The following is a 16296-nucleotide window of genomic DNA, read 5'->3' as shown; positions in this document are numbered from 1 at the left end:
GTGAATTATGCAGCTGTGACTGTTGGTGAGCAAGTATCTATTTGAGCCTCTACCTTCAAGCCTCTTGTGTGGACACCTAGGAGGGGCATTGCTGGATCTTTTTTTTTTTTTTTTAAGATTTTTTTATTTATTTATACAAGCACTAGGTACAGTCAGAAGCACGGGAGGGTGAGAGAATTCACCAGAGCCAGAGTGGAGAACAGAACAGGCAGAATGATGAAATACACTGCTGAGGGGAGCAGCAGGCGGCAGGAGAGGTCTGAGCGCCCTGTGGGACCCTCGCCTGGCGGCCGGGGATCAAACCGGTGTCACAGAGGCTGCGGGCAGCTTCGCAACCCAGCGCTCAACCGCTGTGCCACCAGGGAGGCCCCTCAGTTTAACTTTTTAAATAACTGCCCCTGGTTACCCCCTTTCACATTCCCACCAGCAGGCTGGGGCAGGAAGGTTCTGATTCTTCCACATCCTTGCCAGTATTTGTTACTCTAGTTTTTTAATTTTTGTTATTTTTTTTAATACAGCAGTTCTAGCCATTATGAAGTGGTGTCTCAAGGCGGTTTTGGGTTTTTTTGTTTGTTTGTTTGTTTGTTTGTTTGTTTGTTTTTGTGGGACCCTCACCGGTGGCCGGTGGCCGGGGATTGAACCAGTGCTGCAGAGGCTGCAGGCCTCACAATCCAGCGCTCAAACGCTGCGCCACCAGGGGAGGCCCTCAAGGCAGTTTTGATTTGCGTTTCCCTAAGGGCAAATAATGTTCAACACCTCATGTGCTTGTCGGTCATTTGTGAATCTCTCTGGAGAAAAGTCTACTCAATCCCTCTGGCCATGCTTTAATTTTGGTGCTTTTGCCTGCTCTTGAACTTCACCTATATGCAATTGGCCACTAATTCTGCCTTCTGCATCACACTAGACATAGTCACGTCTTGACAATAGCTACTGACCATTCTCTATGTAGTGACCCCATCAAGAGATCTTAACTGCAGTTGGTGGATGTCATGGTTGGGGTCCTTCCCAGCCTGTACTGGGAGAATCATTGCTTTTGTCCACGTGTGGGTGGAAAAATCAATTTAGTGGATCATGACCCATTTTTTATTTTAAATGAAAGAGAATGGGAAACAACGCATTGTGCTTTGTAAGAGTAAGTGTTACCTTGTGGCACTTTTACTGGTGTGATGGATGTATTTAAATATGTGTGTGTGTTCATGCATATGTAGGAAAAACACATATACAGCTGACCCTTGAAAAGCCATAGGTTTGAACTGCTCTGCGCAATGTTTATGCAAATTTTCTTGTAAACAATTAATGTAAACTCAAGGCATCCTCTAATACAATACTCTTCCTTATGATTTCCTTAACATTTTCTCTTCTCTAGCTTACTTCACCGTAAGAATACAGAATAGGGCCTCCCCGGTGGCGCAGCGGTTGAGCGCTGGGTTGCGAAGCTGCCCGCGGCCTCTGCGGCGCCAGTTCAATCCCCGGCTGCTCCCCGGCCACCAGAGGAGGGTCCCACATGGCGCGCAGACCTCTCCTGCCGCCCACTGCTCCCCTCAGCCGTGTGCTTCGGTCCTTCTGCCTGCTCTGCTCCCTGCTCTGGCTCTGGTGAATTCTCTCCCCCTCCCGCGCTTCTGACTGTACCCAGTGCTTGTATAAACAAACAAACAAATAAATAAATAAATAAAACGTGCCTCTATAAAAAAAAAAAAAGAATACAGAATATAGTACACATCTCATTCAAAATACATGTGTCCTTCTATGACAAGCCAACAGCCAGTATCATTCTCAATGGTGAAAAGCTGAAAGCAATTCCATTAAGATCTGGAACAAGACAAGGATGTCCACTCTCACCACTGCTTTTCAATATAATACTGGAAGTCCTAGCCAGGGCAATAAGACAAGAGAAAGACATCCAAGGAATCCAAATAGGAAAAGAAGAAGTCAAACTATCACTATTTGCAGACGATATGATATTATACATAGAGAACCCCAAAAACGCCACAGAAAAGCTAATTCAACTCATCAATCAGTTCAGTAAAGTGGCAGGATACAAAATCAACACGCAAAAGTCAGTAGCCTTCCTATACACAAACAATAAATCTGAAGAAGAAGAAATCAAAAAAACCATCCCTTTCGTTATTGAAACAAAAAAATCAAATATTTGGGAATAAATCTAACAAAAGAGGTAAAGGACCTATACAAAGAAAACTATAAAACACTGTTAAAAGAAATAGAAGAAGACACAAAGAAATGGAGAGACATCCCCTGCTCATGGATTGGAAGAATAAACATTATTAAAATGGCCATCCTTCCAAAAGCAATATACAGATTCAATGCTATTCCAATCAAAATCTCAATGGCATTCTTCAAAGAAATAGAACAATTATTGATGAAATTCATATGGAATCACAAAAAACCCCGAATAGCCAAAGCTCTCCTGAAAAAAAAGAAGGGAATGGAGGCATCACACTCCCAGACTTCAAACTATACTACAAAGCCATAATCATCAAAACTGCATGGTATTGGAACCAGAACAGACACACAGACCAATGGAATCGAATAGAAAATCCAGAAAAATACCAACAGATTTATGGTCAACTAATATTTGACAAAGGAGCAAAGAATATGCACTGGAGCAAAGAAAGTTTGTTCAATAAATGGTGCTGGGAAAACTGGGTCGCTACATGCAAAAGAATGAAGCTTGACCACTACCTCATACCATGCACAAAAACCAACTCAAAATGGATTAAAGAACTAGACATAAGACCTGAAACCATAAAATACATAGAAGGAAATGTAGGTGAAACACTACATAACATGCACCTCAAAGACATCTTTACAGACACATCACCCAAAGCAGGGATAGTGAAGGCAAAGATAAACAGCTGGGACTACATCAAATTAAAGAGCTTCTGCACAGCAAAAGAGGCAATAACAAAAACAAAGAGAAACCCCACCAACTGGGAGAACATTTTTGCACACAACACTAATGATAAAGGACTGATCACAAAAATCTGCAAAGAGCTGATGAGACTCAACAACAACAAAGAAAATAATCCAGTCAAAAAATGGGCAGAAGAGCTAAAAAGAAACTTCTCAGAAGAGGAAATGCAAATGGCCAACAGGCATATGAAAAAATGTTCAACATCACTTGTCATCAGGGAAATGCAAATCAAAACTACCATGAGATACCATCTTACACCAGTGAGAATGGCACATATTAAAAAAAACTAGCAACAACAAATGTTGGCGAGGGTGTGGAGAAAAAGGAACTCTTCTGCACTGTTGGTGGGAGTGCAAACTGGTCCAACCACTGTGGAAAGCTGTATGGAGATTTCTGGACCTACTAAACATAGAGCTTCCATATGATCCAGCAATTCCACTCCTAGGAATTTACCCAAAGGACACAGAAACATCAATTCCAAAGAACACCTGCACCCCTATGTTTATAGCAGCACTGTTTACAATAGCTAAGCTTTGGAAACAACCCAAATGCCCAAAAATAGATGACTGGATCAAGAAGATGTGGTCCATATATACCATGGAATATTACTCAGCATTCAAAAAAGATAAACACATGCAATTTGCAGCAACATGGATGGCGCTGGAAGGGATCATGCTCAGTGAAATAAGCCAAAAAGAAAAAGAAAAATACCGGATGGTCTCACTCATAGCAGGAATCTAGAAAACTTAAATAAGGGACCAGGAAAATGAATAACTATAAGAAAGTGAAAATCAAAATCAGCAAAAAACTATGAACCAGAGACACTTTTAGGGGGGCGGGGGCGGGAGGGGAGGGATTGGGGTCAGAATGGGGGGGCTGCAATTGTATGGGGAATATAACAATAAAATTTATTATCTAAAAAAAAAAAAACAAAATACATGTGTCCTGGACCTCCCTGGTGGTGCAAGGGGTTAAGCACAGCACTGTGAAGCTGTCCGCAGCCTATGCAGCACGAGTTTGATCCCCCAGCCAGCCAGGCAGCTACCTATATGGTGCAGCAGACCTCTCCTGTCTCGCCTGCTGCTCCCCTCAGCAGTGTGTTTCAGTTAGTCTACCTGTTCTGTTCCCTACTCTGTCTCTGGTGAATCCTCTCATACATACCCCTCCACCTCTGGCCTGTCCTTGTATGCATAAATAAATGTTTAAAAACAAGTATGTGTGTCCTGGCTGCTTCTGTCCCTCATGAGAATTCTGGTCAACAGCAGGCGATTAGCAAAGTTCTCAGGAAGTCCAAAGTTACATGTGGAGTTTTGAGGGTGGGTTCAGCACTTCTCACTCCCGTGTTGTTCAAAGGTCAACTGTAGGGGGTCCTGCCTGGTGGGTAAGGGTTAGTCTCAGCACTATTGTTGCTGCAGCACAAGTTCAATCCGCAGCCAGGGAGCTGACCCACGTGGCGCAGCAGACCTCTCCTTTCTTGCCCGCTGCTCCCCTCAGCAGTGTATTTCAGTGGATCCACCTGTTCTGCTCCCCACTCTGTCTCTGGTGAATCTTCTCAACCCTCCCCCCTCTGGTCTATACCCCAGTTCTTGTTTACATCAATAAATAAAAGTAAATCTTAAAAAAAAGCAAAGGTCAACTGTGTATATGTGTATATATACATATTTTTTAACTAGATAGAGCTATTATGACCAAAACAATAAGTTTGAAGCCAACCTGTCCACATACAACTGCTTCTTATTTCACAGTTTAAATCGGTTTGTATGTGATGAGTTGATGCATTAGGATGGAGATTCTCTTCTAAGTGTAATTTTGCCCTGTCACACCCAGCAATGGGGTGACATTTCTGGTTATCTGGAGGTGATTCTGCCTTCCCAGGGGACACTGTATCGAGTGGGTTAGGGCCACAGAGGTCGCATCCACACCCCAGGGTGGCCGGTTTGGCCCCTCCAAAGAGAAAATGCAGCTTCCATGTCAACAATGGGTGCAGTGGGAGGACCCTGTGTTAATTATTTGGGCAAAAAATGAGTCTGAACCCTGCTCCTGTACACTGCAGAATAAATGCCCAGGGGGTCAGACGGCGCAGATGAGGGTGCCCTTGGTGTGTGAGTCACTTCCTCTCTGCCCCCACACTGCATGTTTAAATGTGTAGCATCCCAGGACCTCAGAAGATCAGCTGATTATGTGATACTGTCTCCTGGGGGTTCCATGGAACCCCCTAATTTGGGGGGAATCTCATCTCTGGGTAAACCTGCCCCCACAGGACACTGGCCAAGTCTGTAGACATCTGTGATCCTGCTCCCGGCACGGAGGGCGTGGGAACCAGGAAAGCGGCCTCCCACAGAGAGCGACCCGGCCCGACGTCCACAATGCAGGGGAGCCTGGACAAGACTGCCCCGAGCGCTGGCATGGCCAGCGTAGAGCCTGGCACGCACAGTCTGGCACACAGCCTGGCACGCGGCGGGTGCGCGCCCGGGGTGCGGAGCCGAGGGACGCGCTTTGCGCAGTCCGTGCTCCCGGGAGAGACGCGCCCCCGTGTGGACGGCGGTGGAACCGCGGGCGCCGCCCTGGCGCGCGGGGGAGACCCGGGGGCTCTCTGCCTGAGCTTGGGGAGGCTGTGCAGGCTGAGCCACCCACCTGCACTTTCTGCCTGGCATCACCCTTGCTCGGTGCTGACCCACAAGGCAGCCGCTTGTGGCTGCGGAGCCAAGATGTGGCCAGGGCAGCCGAAGATATCCATCGTTAATGTCACTACATTTTCATCATTTCAAGTGTAAAAGTATTGACTGTGTATCGTCCATGGCTGCTGTAACTCTAGACTGGGGTCTCTCCCTCCACACTGTGGACATCGGGATCTGGTCACTTTCTGAGGGGCCTGCCCGGGCACCCTGGGGCTGAAGCTGCACCCCTGACCTCCCCTGCCCAATGCTAACAGTACCCGGGTGTGATAACCACAGATGTCTCCTCACAGCACCTCCACACATCTGGGGACAGGACCACCGTGGATTGAGAACCACTGTTCTAGAACGTTCAGTACTCTCTGTAGAAGGTCCTGAGATGATGGGCATGTTCTACATCCTCCTTCTTCCCGGTGGGAATGCCACACGGCAAATGAGCACCTGAAAGTGGCCCTTGTGCTAAGGAACTGAAGTTCAGTTTATTTCAATGTATTTAAATTTGATTGGGGAGGGGTCCTCTCCCTGGTCGTGCAAGGGGTTAAGATGCAACCTATGAAGCTATCAGAAGGCACTGAGGCATGAGTTCGATCCCTAGCCAGGGACATGACCCACATGGCGCAGCAGATTTCTCCTGTCTCGCCTGCTGCTCCCCTCAGCAGTGGATTTCAGTCAGTCTGCCTGTTCTGTTCCCCACTCTGTCTCTGGTGAATCCTTTCACTCTCCCTCACCTTTGGCCTGTACCCCAGTTCTTGTGTGCATGAATAAATCTTTAAAAAAATTCAATTGTGATTTCCAGGTGTGCCCCCGGGCAACAGAAAAGAAGCCTGGTTTGTAGAAAGCAGCCTGCCTCCCTGGGCAGGGGCTTTCCTTGTGTGTGTCCAATGTCTGCGTGTCTCTGTTGGTAGACATGCTTGTGTTTATGACATTATTGTCATTTCTTGAATTAACACAGGCATATTTTGTATATTGTACTTTGCAGATATTGCATTTTTTACAAATTGAAGGTTTGTGGCAACCGTGTGTGCAGCAAGATTATCGGTGCCATTTTCCCAACAGGATCTGTTCATTTCCTGTCTCTGTCACATTCATTTAAGATATGTATGTTGTGTTTTAGGCATAATGCTATCACACAATTAATGGACTACAGGATCATGTCAACATAACTTTTATATGTATTGAGCAACCAAAAAACCCGGTGGCTCGCTTTATGTGAGCCCCGCTTCACCGAGCTGGCAGGAGCAGAAAACCAGGACGACCCCCAGGGGTACCTGTGTTTACACGGGCCTCACTGGTCCTGCTCTGAGCACTTTACTCCCAAGGACTCAATTCTTTCACTTCAAGCACTTTAAGCAATGGTTGGGGACTAGGGGAGGGGTTTTGGGGAAGGTTGGGGAGATACCTGCAGGATGTAAGACTAAACCAGCCAAGTTCAAATCTCACCTCTGTCCACTTCTGGCTGTGTGATCCTTGGCAGGTGTCTTGCCCTCTCTGAGCCTCTGGACCACCTCACTATCACCACTTCCTGGGGCTAGTCTGATGATTAAGTTGCATAACTCATTGTCTTAGTCTGCCTGTACTGCCCTAAGGAAATACCAAGACCAGGTGTTACGACAAGCAAAATTCATTTCCTCACAGATCTGGATGCTGGATCTAGAAGTCCAAGACCAAGGTATCAGCAGGATCAGTGTCTGACCCTCCTTAGAAGGACACTAACCCTATCGTGGAATCCAGCCCTCCTGACCACGTCTAACCCTTACGGATTCCCAAAGGTCCCTCCTCCAAACACCATCCCACAGGAGGCTGGGGCTTCAACGGATGAAGAGGGGGTGGGGGTGGTCACAATTCATTTCATGGCACTTATGCAAAACATGTCCAGCAGGCAGTTGGGAAATGCTTGCTGGTGGTGTTCCCATAGCAATGCAGGATACACTCACTGCTGTTGGCATCTGGGCCCATTTCTCAGATTCTCTGGGCTTTGGGTCTTGATTTCCTTAGTCACAAAATGGCAGTGGTCACTGTGTCTGCCCTACGAGCTTGGGACAGAGGAGTTTGGTAAGACGTGGTCATTTACGATGAAAGTGCTGTTATTTTGTTACGTGGGAATAAGGGAGATCCAGGCACCAGGGAGCCAGGCAGGGGCCCCAGAGCCTGCAAGGGTCACATTATATGTCCTCACCCACTAAATGTTTGGGAAAGCAGACACCCAGTGAGGAATTTGTCCAGAGCCACACAGTCACAAGCTGAGGTACTTGAACTCAGCTTTAGGGACTCAGGAGAGGCGGTGGGGGCCTCTGGAGGGCAAGCCAGGTGGGCAACCAAGCCTCCCTTCTTCCCACAGTCCCCAAATATCCTCAGGTATCCCCAGAGATAGTCCCGCAGGAGCTGGCCTCCTAATCACCCTGCCTAATTACTGCACAGCCCCAGGGAAACACCGGGAACACCTTTTAAAGGCCTTTAAACACCCCCAACAGCCTTCCAGGCCCTGCCAACACCAGACTCCCCAGGGTGCAGCTGGAAGCTCTGGGGAGAAAGAAAAATATAAAAGCAAAACATTCATTGTCAAGTTAGGCCCTGGTGATGACAAGGACCCAAGCCTGGGGTTCCCGGCCCCTACTAGGCTGGTTGGTGTGTGGGGGGGGTACCTCTAACCAGGCTTAACTCTCTCTCTCTGAGCCTCTACTGTCCCCATTTGCAAATGGGTTACAAGTCAATGAATGAATATGTGAAGAAGATTTTAATAGTAAGCCTAGGCAATCAGTTTCACCATCATTGCTTTGTTTACCTTTCCAGGATTTCTTGACCTGTAAAAAAGAATGTGTGGGGTGTGAGCTGCTCTCCCACCACAGGACTGGATTTGGGGGACATGATGAGGCCTTTCCTTTAGGCTCAGAAGTTAAGGCGGCTGCTAACAAATATCAGCAAGAACAGGGGCAAATTGCAGCCCTCGTGCCCCCACGGATATGGAAGAAGGTGCAGCCACCCACTGCACTGTCCACCAAGTCCTCAAATGCTTAAGCAGGGACTTTCCAGAAACTTCACTCCTAGCTATCTATTCCAGAGAAATGGCACCTACATCTACACAAAAGTGCATACATGAATATTCATAGTGGTGCTAGTCATATAGGCCAGGTGTCCATCAGTGGATGAATCCACACCTGGGAGCATCACTGGCCATGACAAGGGGACTGCTCTGACCCTCACTCCCACAGGGAGGGACCCTGAACACCTGACGCTCAGGGAGAGAAGCCAGACACACAAGGCCATGTGGTGTGAATCCACTGACGAGAAACATCCAGACAGACACAGCCACAGATGCAGGAAGTAAATGGTAAATGCCAGGGGCTGGGGGAGGAGGCTGGAAGTGGTGGTTAATGGGGAGGGTGTGTATTTGGGGGTGATGGAATGTTCTGAAATTACAGGTGATATTTGCACAACTCTATGAATGTACTAAAAACCAAGGTGAACCAACCTTAAATACAAACTGACTCAAAGTCAGACTCAGAAGAACCAATACTGGGTGATTCCACTCACGGAAGGATCGACAGTCAGTACATTCATAGAGACAGAGAGCAGATGGCGGGCTGGGGCCGGGAGAGGAGGGGGGACTCAATGGGGAGAGTCCAGTTGTGGGAGATGGGAAAGTTCTGGAGCAGGAGGGCAGGGAGGGCTGCACAACAGTGTCAGTGCACTTGTGCCCCTGAGCTGTGCACTTAGACATGGTTACAATGGCCGATTTTTGTTTATCTGTTCATTATTTGATGGATATTTGTTTCCACTATTGGCTACTGTGAATAATGCTGTGGTCAACATTGGTCACAAGTATCTGAGTCCTTGCTTTTATTTCTTTTTATTATTATTATTTTAAAGATTTACTTTTATTTATTTATGCATACAAGAACCGGGGTGTAGGCCAGAGATACGGGGGGCTGGGGGGAGTGTGGTGAGAAGCTTCACCAGAGACAGAGTGGGGAGGAGAACAGGAAGATCCACTGAAATACACTGCTGAGGGGAGCAGTGGGGAGACAGGAGAGGTCTGCCGCGCCATGTGGGTAGCTCCCTGGCTGGAGATCAAACTCGTGCTGCAGTGGCTGCGGATAGCTTCACAGTGCTGTCCTTAACCACTTGCACTACCAGGGAGGCTCTCCACCTGACATTTTTGTGGGCATTTCCTGGGGTTCTCAAACTCAGCATGGCCAAAACCAAACTCTCAAATTGACTGAAGCATCATTATGTTGTACACATCTTATATCATAATGCAGCCAGCCCGGATTACATGACAGTATATCTGCCTGTATAACAATATGTTGTAAAATATAATCCTAATGTTTTTCATAAAGGGAGGGACCCATAAAATTCATAAGCCACCCTGCTTCCCTTCCTCCTGGAAGACACCAGGGAAAGCATTCCAAAAATCAATATCAGATCATGTTGCTCTCTTGATACTCAAAAACCTTCCGTGGCTCCCCAGAACCTTCTGAATAAATACAGGACCCAAGGCCCTGGGTGGCCTGGCTTCTTGGCCTCCCTTGTTCTCTGTTCTCTACCCTTGCAGTGCGCTGCAGTCACTGGCCTTTCATGGGGCAGTTTTCTCCAGCTGGATCTGTTATCAACTAAACTGGGGGGGGGGGGAAATCACTCACGGGGGGGGGGGGGGGGGGGGGCAATCCCTTCCCCACTGAGCCCCAGCAAAGATCAGCTCCATTGTTATCAACTCTCCTGGAAAGAAATTCCACACCCTCTTCTCTCAATTTGCCATTTGGGTTTTGGTGTTATTTTTTTTTAAGATTTATTAATTTATACAAGATCAGGGGTACAGGCCAGAGACACAAGAGGGTGAGAGGATTCACCAGTGACAGAGCAGGGAGCAGAACAGGCAGATGACCAAAATACACTGCTGAGGGGAGCAGCGGGTGAGACAGGAGAGGTCTGCTGTGCCATGTGGGTAGCTCCCTGACTGGCCAGGAATTGAACCAGCACTGCAGAGGCTGCAGACAGCTTCACAGCACTGCGCTCAACCCACTGTGCCACCAGGGGAGGCCCCCATTTGGTTTTTATTAAAGCAGCAAAGTCCCTCGCCCTCTACATGGCTAGTGTTCAAGTGGGGGGGTCATTCTTGGAGAAGGGACCATGTTGGGTACTGTGGGGTGTTGAACAGGATCCCTGGCCCAACCCACGCAATGCCAGAGCACCCTCAGTCACGACAACCACAGATGTCCCTGGATGTTCCCAAATGACTTACAGGGCAGGATCATGCCCCATTGGGAATGAGGGATGCCTGTCCCCATCCACTCTGCGCACCCAGCAGAGCGGGAGCAGATCTTTCTTTCACTTCCTGAGGCTTGAGGGCTCAGCACACTGAGAAGTAAGCAGCATTAGTCATTCCCGAGCTAGCTGTGCTGGCTGCGAGGCAGAAGGCAGCAGAGCTGAGCTGCAGCCTGAGTGGGGTCTCCCTCGAATTGTTTGATGCCACACCCCCCAGCGTGGTTGTATTTGGAGCTGAAACCTTTAGGAAAGGATTATGGTTAAATGAGATCATAAAAATGGAGTCCAACTCTGAATCTCACGGGATTGGTATCCCTAGAGGGGAGAAAGACAGCGCTCTCCCCACATGCATGTACCAAGGGGACTGTGTGAGGGCACAGCGAGAAGGCAGCTGCCCCAAGCCAGGAGGAGAGCCGGCCGAGAAACCTAATCCCTAGGAATCTTGGTATCATCCTTCCAGAAGCGTCTGTGGTTTATAAGCCACCCCATCTGCGGTGTTTCCTTGGGATAGCCCTAGCTGGCTAAGCTGCATTCTGCCTCACCTGGGCAGTCAGATCCTAGGAAAGACGATTTCCATATGGACGAATATTCATTGAGCACCCACTGTGTGACAAGTTCTGTGCTGGCAATGAAACAGATAAGATCCCAGCCTTGTAGAGCTGACACCCCAGTAGGGACAATAAGCATATAAATGAAACTATAAAGACAGGTGTTGTTATAAAGAAAAATACAGGAGAGCAAGTGAAGGGGGGAGGGGTGTCAGGCTATTTTAGGGAGGGCCAAGAAGGCCTGTCTGGTGAAGTGACATCTGAACAACCCAAGGAAAGTGAGGGAGCAGGCCAGGTGAGTCTGAAGCAAGAGCCTTCCAGCACAGGGCACAGTCATGCAAAGGTCCTGGGGCAGGCCCTCGCCTGGTTTGGCTGAGCAAGAAGGAGAGATGAAGGAAAGGAAGATGGGGCAGGAAGAGGCCAAAGGCAGGTTGTGCGGTGGACATAGTAAAGATGCTACAAAATTTAAGCCAAAACAAGTCAAAAATGATAGACTTCTTGACTTATTTTTCACTAAGCAGAAAATTGAAATACATGGTACAATGAAATGGACAAAATAGACATTCAATTTAATTTTCTATGAGAAATTCACAATAAAATCTGTTTATCTTATAATGATATCTATATCTATATATGTATACATTCATCTGTATAATAGCAATTATACATATACTTTTACTTATTTATTGGGGAACCCAAGGAGGATATTGACCAAGGGAAGACATGGACAGCTTTCATTTCTGATTTCAAAACTCGCCCTCTGAGCCAGGTTCCCCCTACTGGACAAAGAGTTAAATGGAAAGCAAAAGAAGTAGGAGGAATAAATTCTGAGGTGATAGTGGTTTTGGAGGGATCAGTGTAAACACACATGGGGGGCAGGGAGGAGAGAAGATAGATTAGTAATAGATGATTGATTGATAGATAATATATAGATGATAGCTAACACATAGACAGATACAGGTAATAGATGATAAACATATGGATAGTTGAGAGATAATAAATTATAGATAAATAAGTAGATTTAGATGTAAATACATGAACATACACATGTGCCTATTTATCAGCTCTATTTGTTGGAAGGATGTGGCTGCAGCAAAATCCCAAAATTTGAGCGCACCTGGCACCCAAATCGTAGTTTCTAACCACCATACTTCGTTAACAGGAATCAGACTCCAGGAGAGGTGACTAAGACCAGGAACGGGATAGGGAAGACAAGATGAATTTGGGTCATCTTGGGGCAGAACATAAAAAAGTGGTCAGAAAGTGGTTGGAGACAAGACAGATGACACAGGCATTTGACTGTCAAGTGACTCAGAGGGTTTCCTAAATAGTGGACAACTGGATTCTGGTAGCAATGGGACTGCTGATGGATGGTAACAGCATATTTGTTGATACAGTTATATAATGTCTGGCTTCCCTGCTAGACTGTAAAAATCCAGGTCTGTGTGGATCACTATGTCCCTAGTATCTTGACCAGAGTTGGGCACACAGTAGGTGTTCAATAATTTTTTTTTTAATTGCTCTGGGGATGGAGAAGGCAGAGAATCTAACGATACATGAATGAAATACTCTATCACAGCCCCACTCTGAGCCTCAGTTTCCTCAACTGGAATATGGGGATAAAAATTGCTACCTCGGGCCTCCCCAGAGGCGCAGCAGTTGAGCGCTGGGTTGCGAAGCTGCCTGCAGCCTCTGCAGCACCGGTTCGCTCCCCGACCACCAGGCGAGGATCCCACATGGCGCGCAGACCTCTCCTGCCGCCCGCTGCTCCCCTCAGCAGTGTACTTTGGTCCTTCTGCCTGTTCTGCTCCCTGCTCTGGCTCTGGTGAATTCTCTCACCCTCCCGCACTTCTGACTGTACCCAGTGCTTATATAAATAAATAAATAAACAAATAAATATTTTTTTTTTAAAAAAATTGCTACCTTGTTCCTTCATTTCACAAATACTAATTTTTGTACTGAGCATAAATCCTTTGCTAGGCCCAAACCATGTGCCAGGATATAGCATTAAACAAGACAGGCCATTCCTTGCTCTCATGGATCTTTTAATCTGATGGGGTTCATGATAATAAAGAAAACAATTAGGGCCTCCCTAGTGGCTCAGGGGGTTAAGCACCATACCATGAAGCAATTCTCAGCCTCTGCAGCACAAGTTCGATCCCCGGCCAGCCAGGGAGCAACACACATGGCGCAGCAGACCTCTCCTGTCTCGCCCGCTTGCTCCCCTCAGCAGTGTATTTCAGTCAGTCTGCCTGTTCTGCTCCCCACTCTGTCTCTGGTGAATCCTCTCATCCCCTGCATCTCTGGCCTGTACCCCAGCTCTTGTATGCATAAATAAATAAATAAATCTTTAAAATAAAGAAGACAATTAAACATGATCACTTTAGAGTGATGAATGCTATTTTAATAAGAATAACACAGAATAATGAAATAAAGAGTGATTTGAGGGCCTCCCTTGTAGTGCAAGGGGTTAAGTCTCAGCACTATGAAGCTATCAAGCTATCGCCAGCCACTGCAGCATGAGTTCAATCCCCAGCCAGGGAGCTGACCCACATGGCACAGCAGACCTCTCCTGTTTTCCCTGCTGCTCCTCTCAGCAGTGTATTTCAGTAGATCTGCCTGTTCTGCTCCCCACTCTGTCTCTGGTGAATCCTCTCACCCCCCACACCTCCGGCCTGTACCCCGGTTCTTGTATGCATAAATAAATAAATCTTTAAAAAGAAAAAAAAAAAGAAAATTAGAGGCCAACCTGGGTGTATAAGGTATAAGTGGTGCCTGGTCAGTGCCAGTTTATTTCCCACTTTTTCACCATAGCAAGTAGGCATTTGTAAAACAAAGGAAGGTGGAAGAAAGGAAAAATAATAATAATATAGAAAGAATAGTCACTCACGTCCTCATTTAGTGAACTTGAAAAGTCATGTGACTTAAAGCTGACCAATCAGCGTATCTATTCAACCTTACTGTTGAATCAACATGGTCACATGACCCACGTCTAACCAATCAGAACACTAAGTGTGAGCAATCAGAGAATTCTAGCAGGCTATAGGTGATGAATTCCTGTTAACCAATCCTGCTTGGCCAAGAGAGGATTCTCTCAGCTCATGAACCTTGAATCCAAGATGCCATGTGCCAGACACTTGTACTGGATGCTTTCCCTTGTCCTAACTCATTTAATTTCCCAGTAAATCACTAGGACCAATTCATTCATTAATCATGCATTCATTCACCATTTATTCATCATTTGTAGCAAGCCAGGCACTCTTCTAGGTGTTGGGGATACAGCACAGGCAAAAATCCCTGCCTTCTGGAGCTGCCATTCTAGTGATTGAAAAAGTCAACAAAATAAATAAAGTACACCACAGTTCACATGGTGATGAGTCCTGTGGAGCAAAGCAAATGTTGAACTACTTAAAAGGGGCATTACCATAGGGCTGGGGAGAGAGGAGGCAGGAAAGTGGGTTATGCAAGTCCAGGGCTGGATCCTCTTTTTAATTAAAATGTGGAAATTTTTGCATTAGATTTGATTTATTCAAATACTGCCTTCTTCAAATCAAAACTGCAATATCACTTCATATCCACTAAAATAGTTGTTACACACCCACACACATATATATTTTAAAGAACAATAACAAGTGTTGTTGAGGACGTGAGGAAATTGTAAACAGTGTACCTTGCTTGTGGGAATGGAAAATGGTGTGGCCACTGTGGAAAAGTCTTGCAATTCCTCGCAAACGGAGCGCAGCATTACTCTGTGACTCAGCACTTGTGGGTATATACTCAAGAGAAATAAAAACACACAGCCACAGAAAAACGTGGATGTGAATGTTCACAGCAGTGTGATTCAGAGCAGCCAACACTCAGGAACAGCCTGAGTGTCCAGCTCCAGATGAAAGGATGCACGCGACCGCAGCCCATTCATACAAAGGAAAGGGATTCCGTGGCACTGGGGACGCGGTCACTGGACACCAGAGCAGGCCAGGCCCTTCAGTCTGATCCCACCCTCCAACTGCACAGGAGTGGGAGCTGCTCGCCACTACTCCACCCCCTGGGATCAGACAAATGGACTGGGCCCTGCTCCCAGGTCGCGAAAAGGCTCTTGAGACCTCTGCTCAAGACTGAAAAGTGAAGCTTCCCTGGTGGCACAAGGGGTTAAGTCTCAGCACCATGAAGCTATTCGCAGCCACTGCAGCAGAATTCAATCCCTGGCCAGGGAGCTGACCCATATGGCGGGCGCAACAGACCTCTCTTGTCTCACCAGCTGTTCCCCTCAGCAGTGTATTTCCGTAGATCCACCTGTTCTGCTCCCCACTCTCTCTGGTGAATCCTCTCACCCCCAGCACCTTGGGGCTACACCCCAGCTCTTGTATGCACAAATAAATAAAATAAATCTTTAAAAAAAAAAAAAGACTGAAGGGCCTCCCTGGTGGTGCAGGTGGTTGAGCGCAGCGCTGTGAAGCTGTCCGCAGCCTCTGCAGTGTGGGTTCGATCCCGGCTGGCAGTGGAGATGCCCACATGGCACGGCAGACCTCTCCTGACTCGCCCACTGCTCCCCTCAGCAGTGTATTTCAGTCAGTCTGCCTGTTCTGTTCCCCACTCTGTCTCTGGTGAATCCACTCACCCTCCAGCACCTCTGGCCTATACCCCAGTTCTTGTATAAATAAATAAATCTTTAAAAACAACAACAAAAAAAAAAGATTGAAAAGAGGATTCCATAGACACCAGTGAGGGCAGGCAAGGAGTCAGGGCTTACTGATTATTGGAATGTCAAGGAAAGAGAGCTCCAAGGAGACCTCCCTGGGCACGAGAGACTCTCTGAGATTTTAGGGCTTAGGGTCTATACAGGTTTTAGGGCTGGGGTTGGTAAACAAAGGAGTTCCAC

The 16296-nt window shown here is 47.1% G+C and overlaps 1 protein-coding gene across 1 annotated transcript in view; it reads right to left on the bottom strand.

Annotated features, from left to right (window-relative positions):
- GNA11 (G protein subunit alpha 11) overlaps window positions 1-16296 on the bottom strand; it is a 49640-nt gene that overhangs the window by 32456 nt on the left and 888 nt on the right. The gene's annotated exons all lie outside the window — the stretch shown is intronic.

Source organism: Talpa occidentalis, unplaced genomic scaffold (genome assembly GCF_014898055.3).
Source record: "Talpa occidentalis isolate TD23 unplaced genomic scaffold, MPIMG_talOcc4v2.1 talOcc4.12, whole genome shotgun sequence".
In the NCBI taxonomy this organism is placed as follows: Eukaryota; Metazoa; Chordata; class Mammalia; order Eulipotyphla; family Talpidae; genus Talpa; species Talpa occidentalis.
This window is presented reverse-complemented; position numbering and strand designations above follow the sequence as displayed.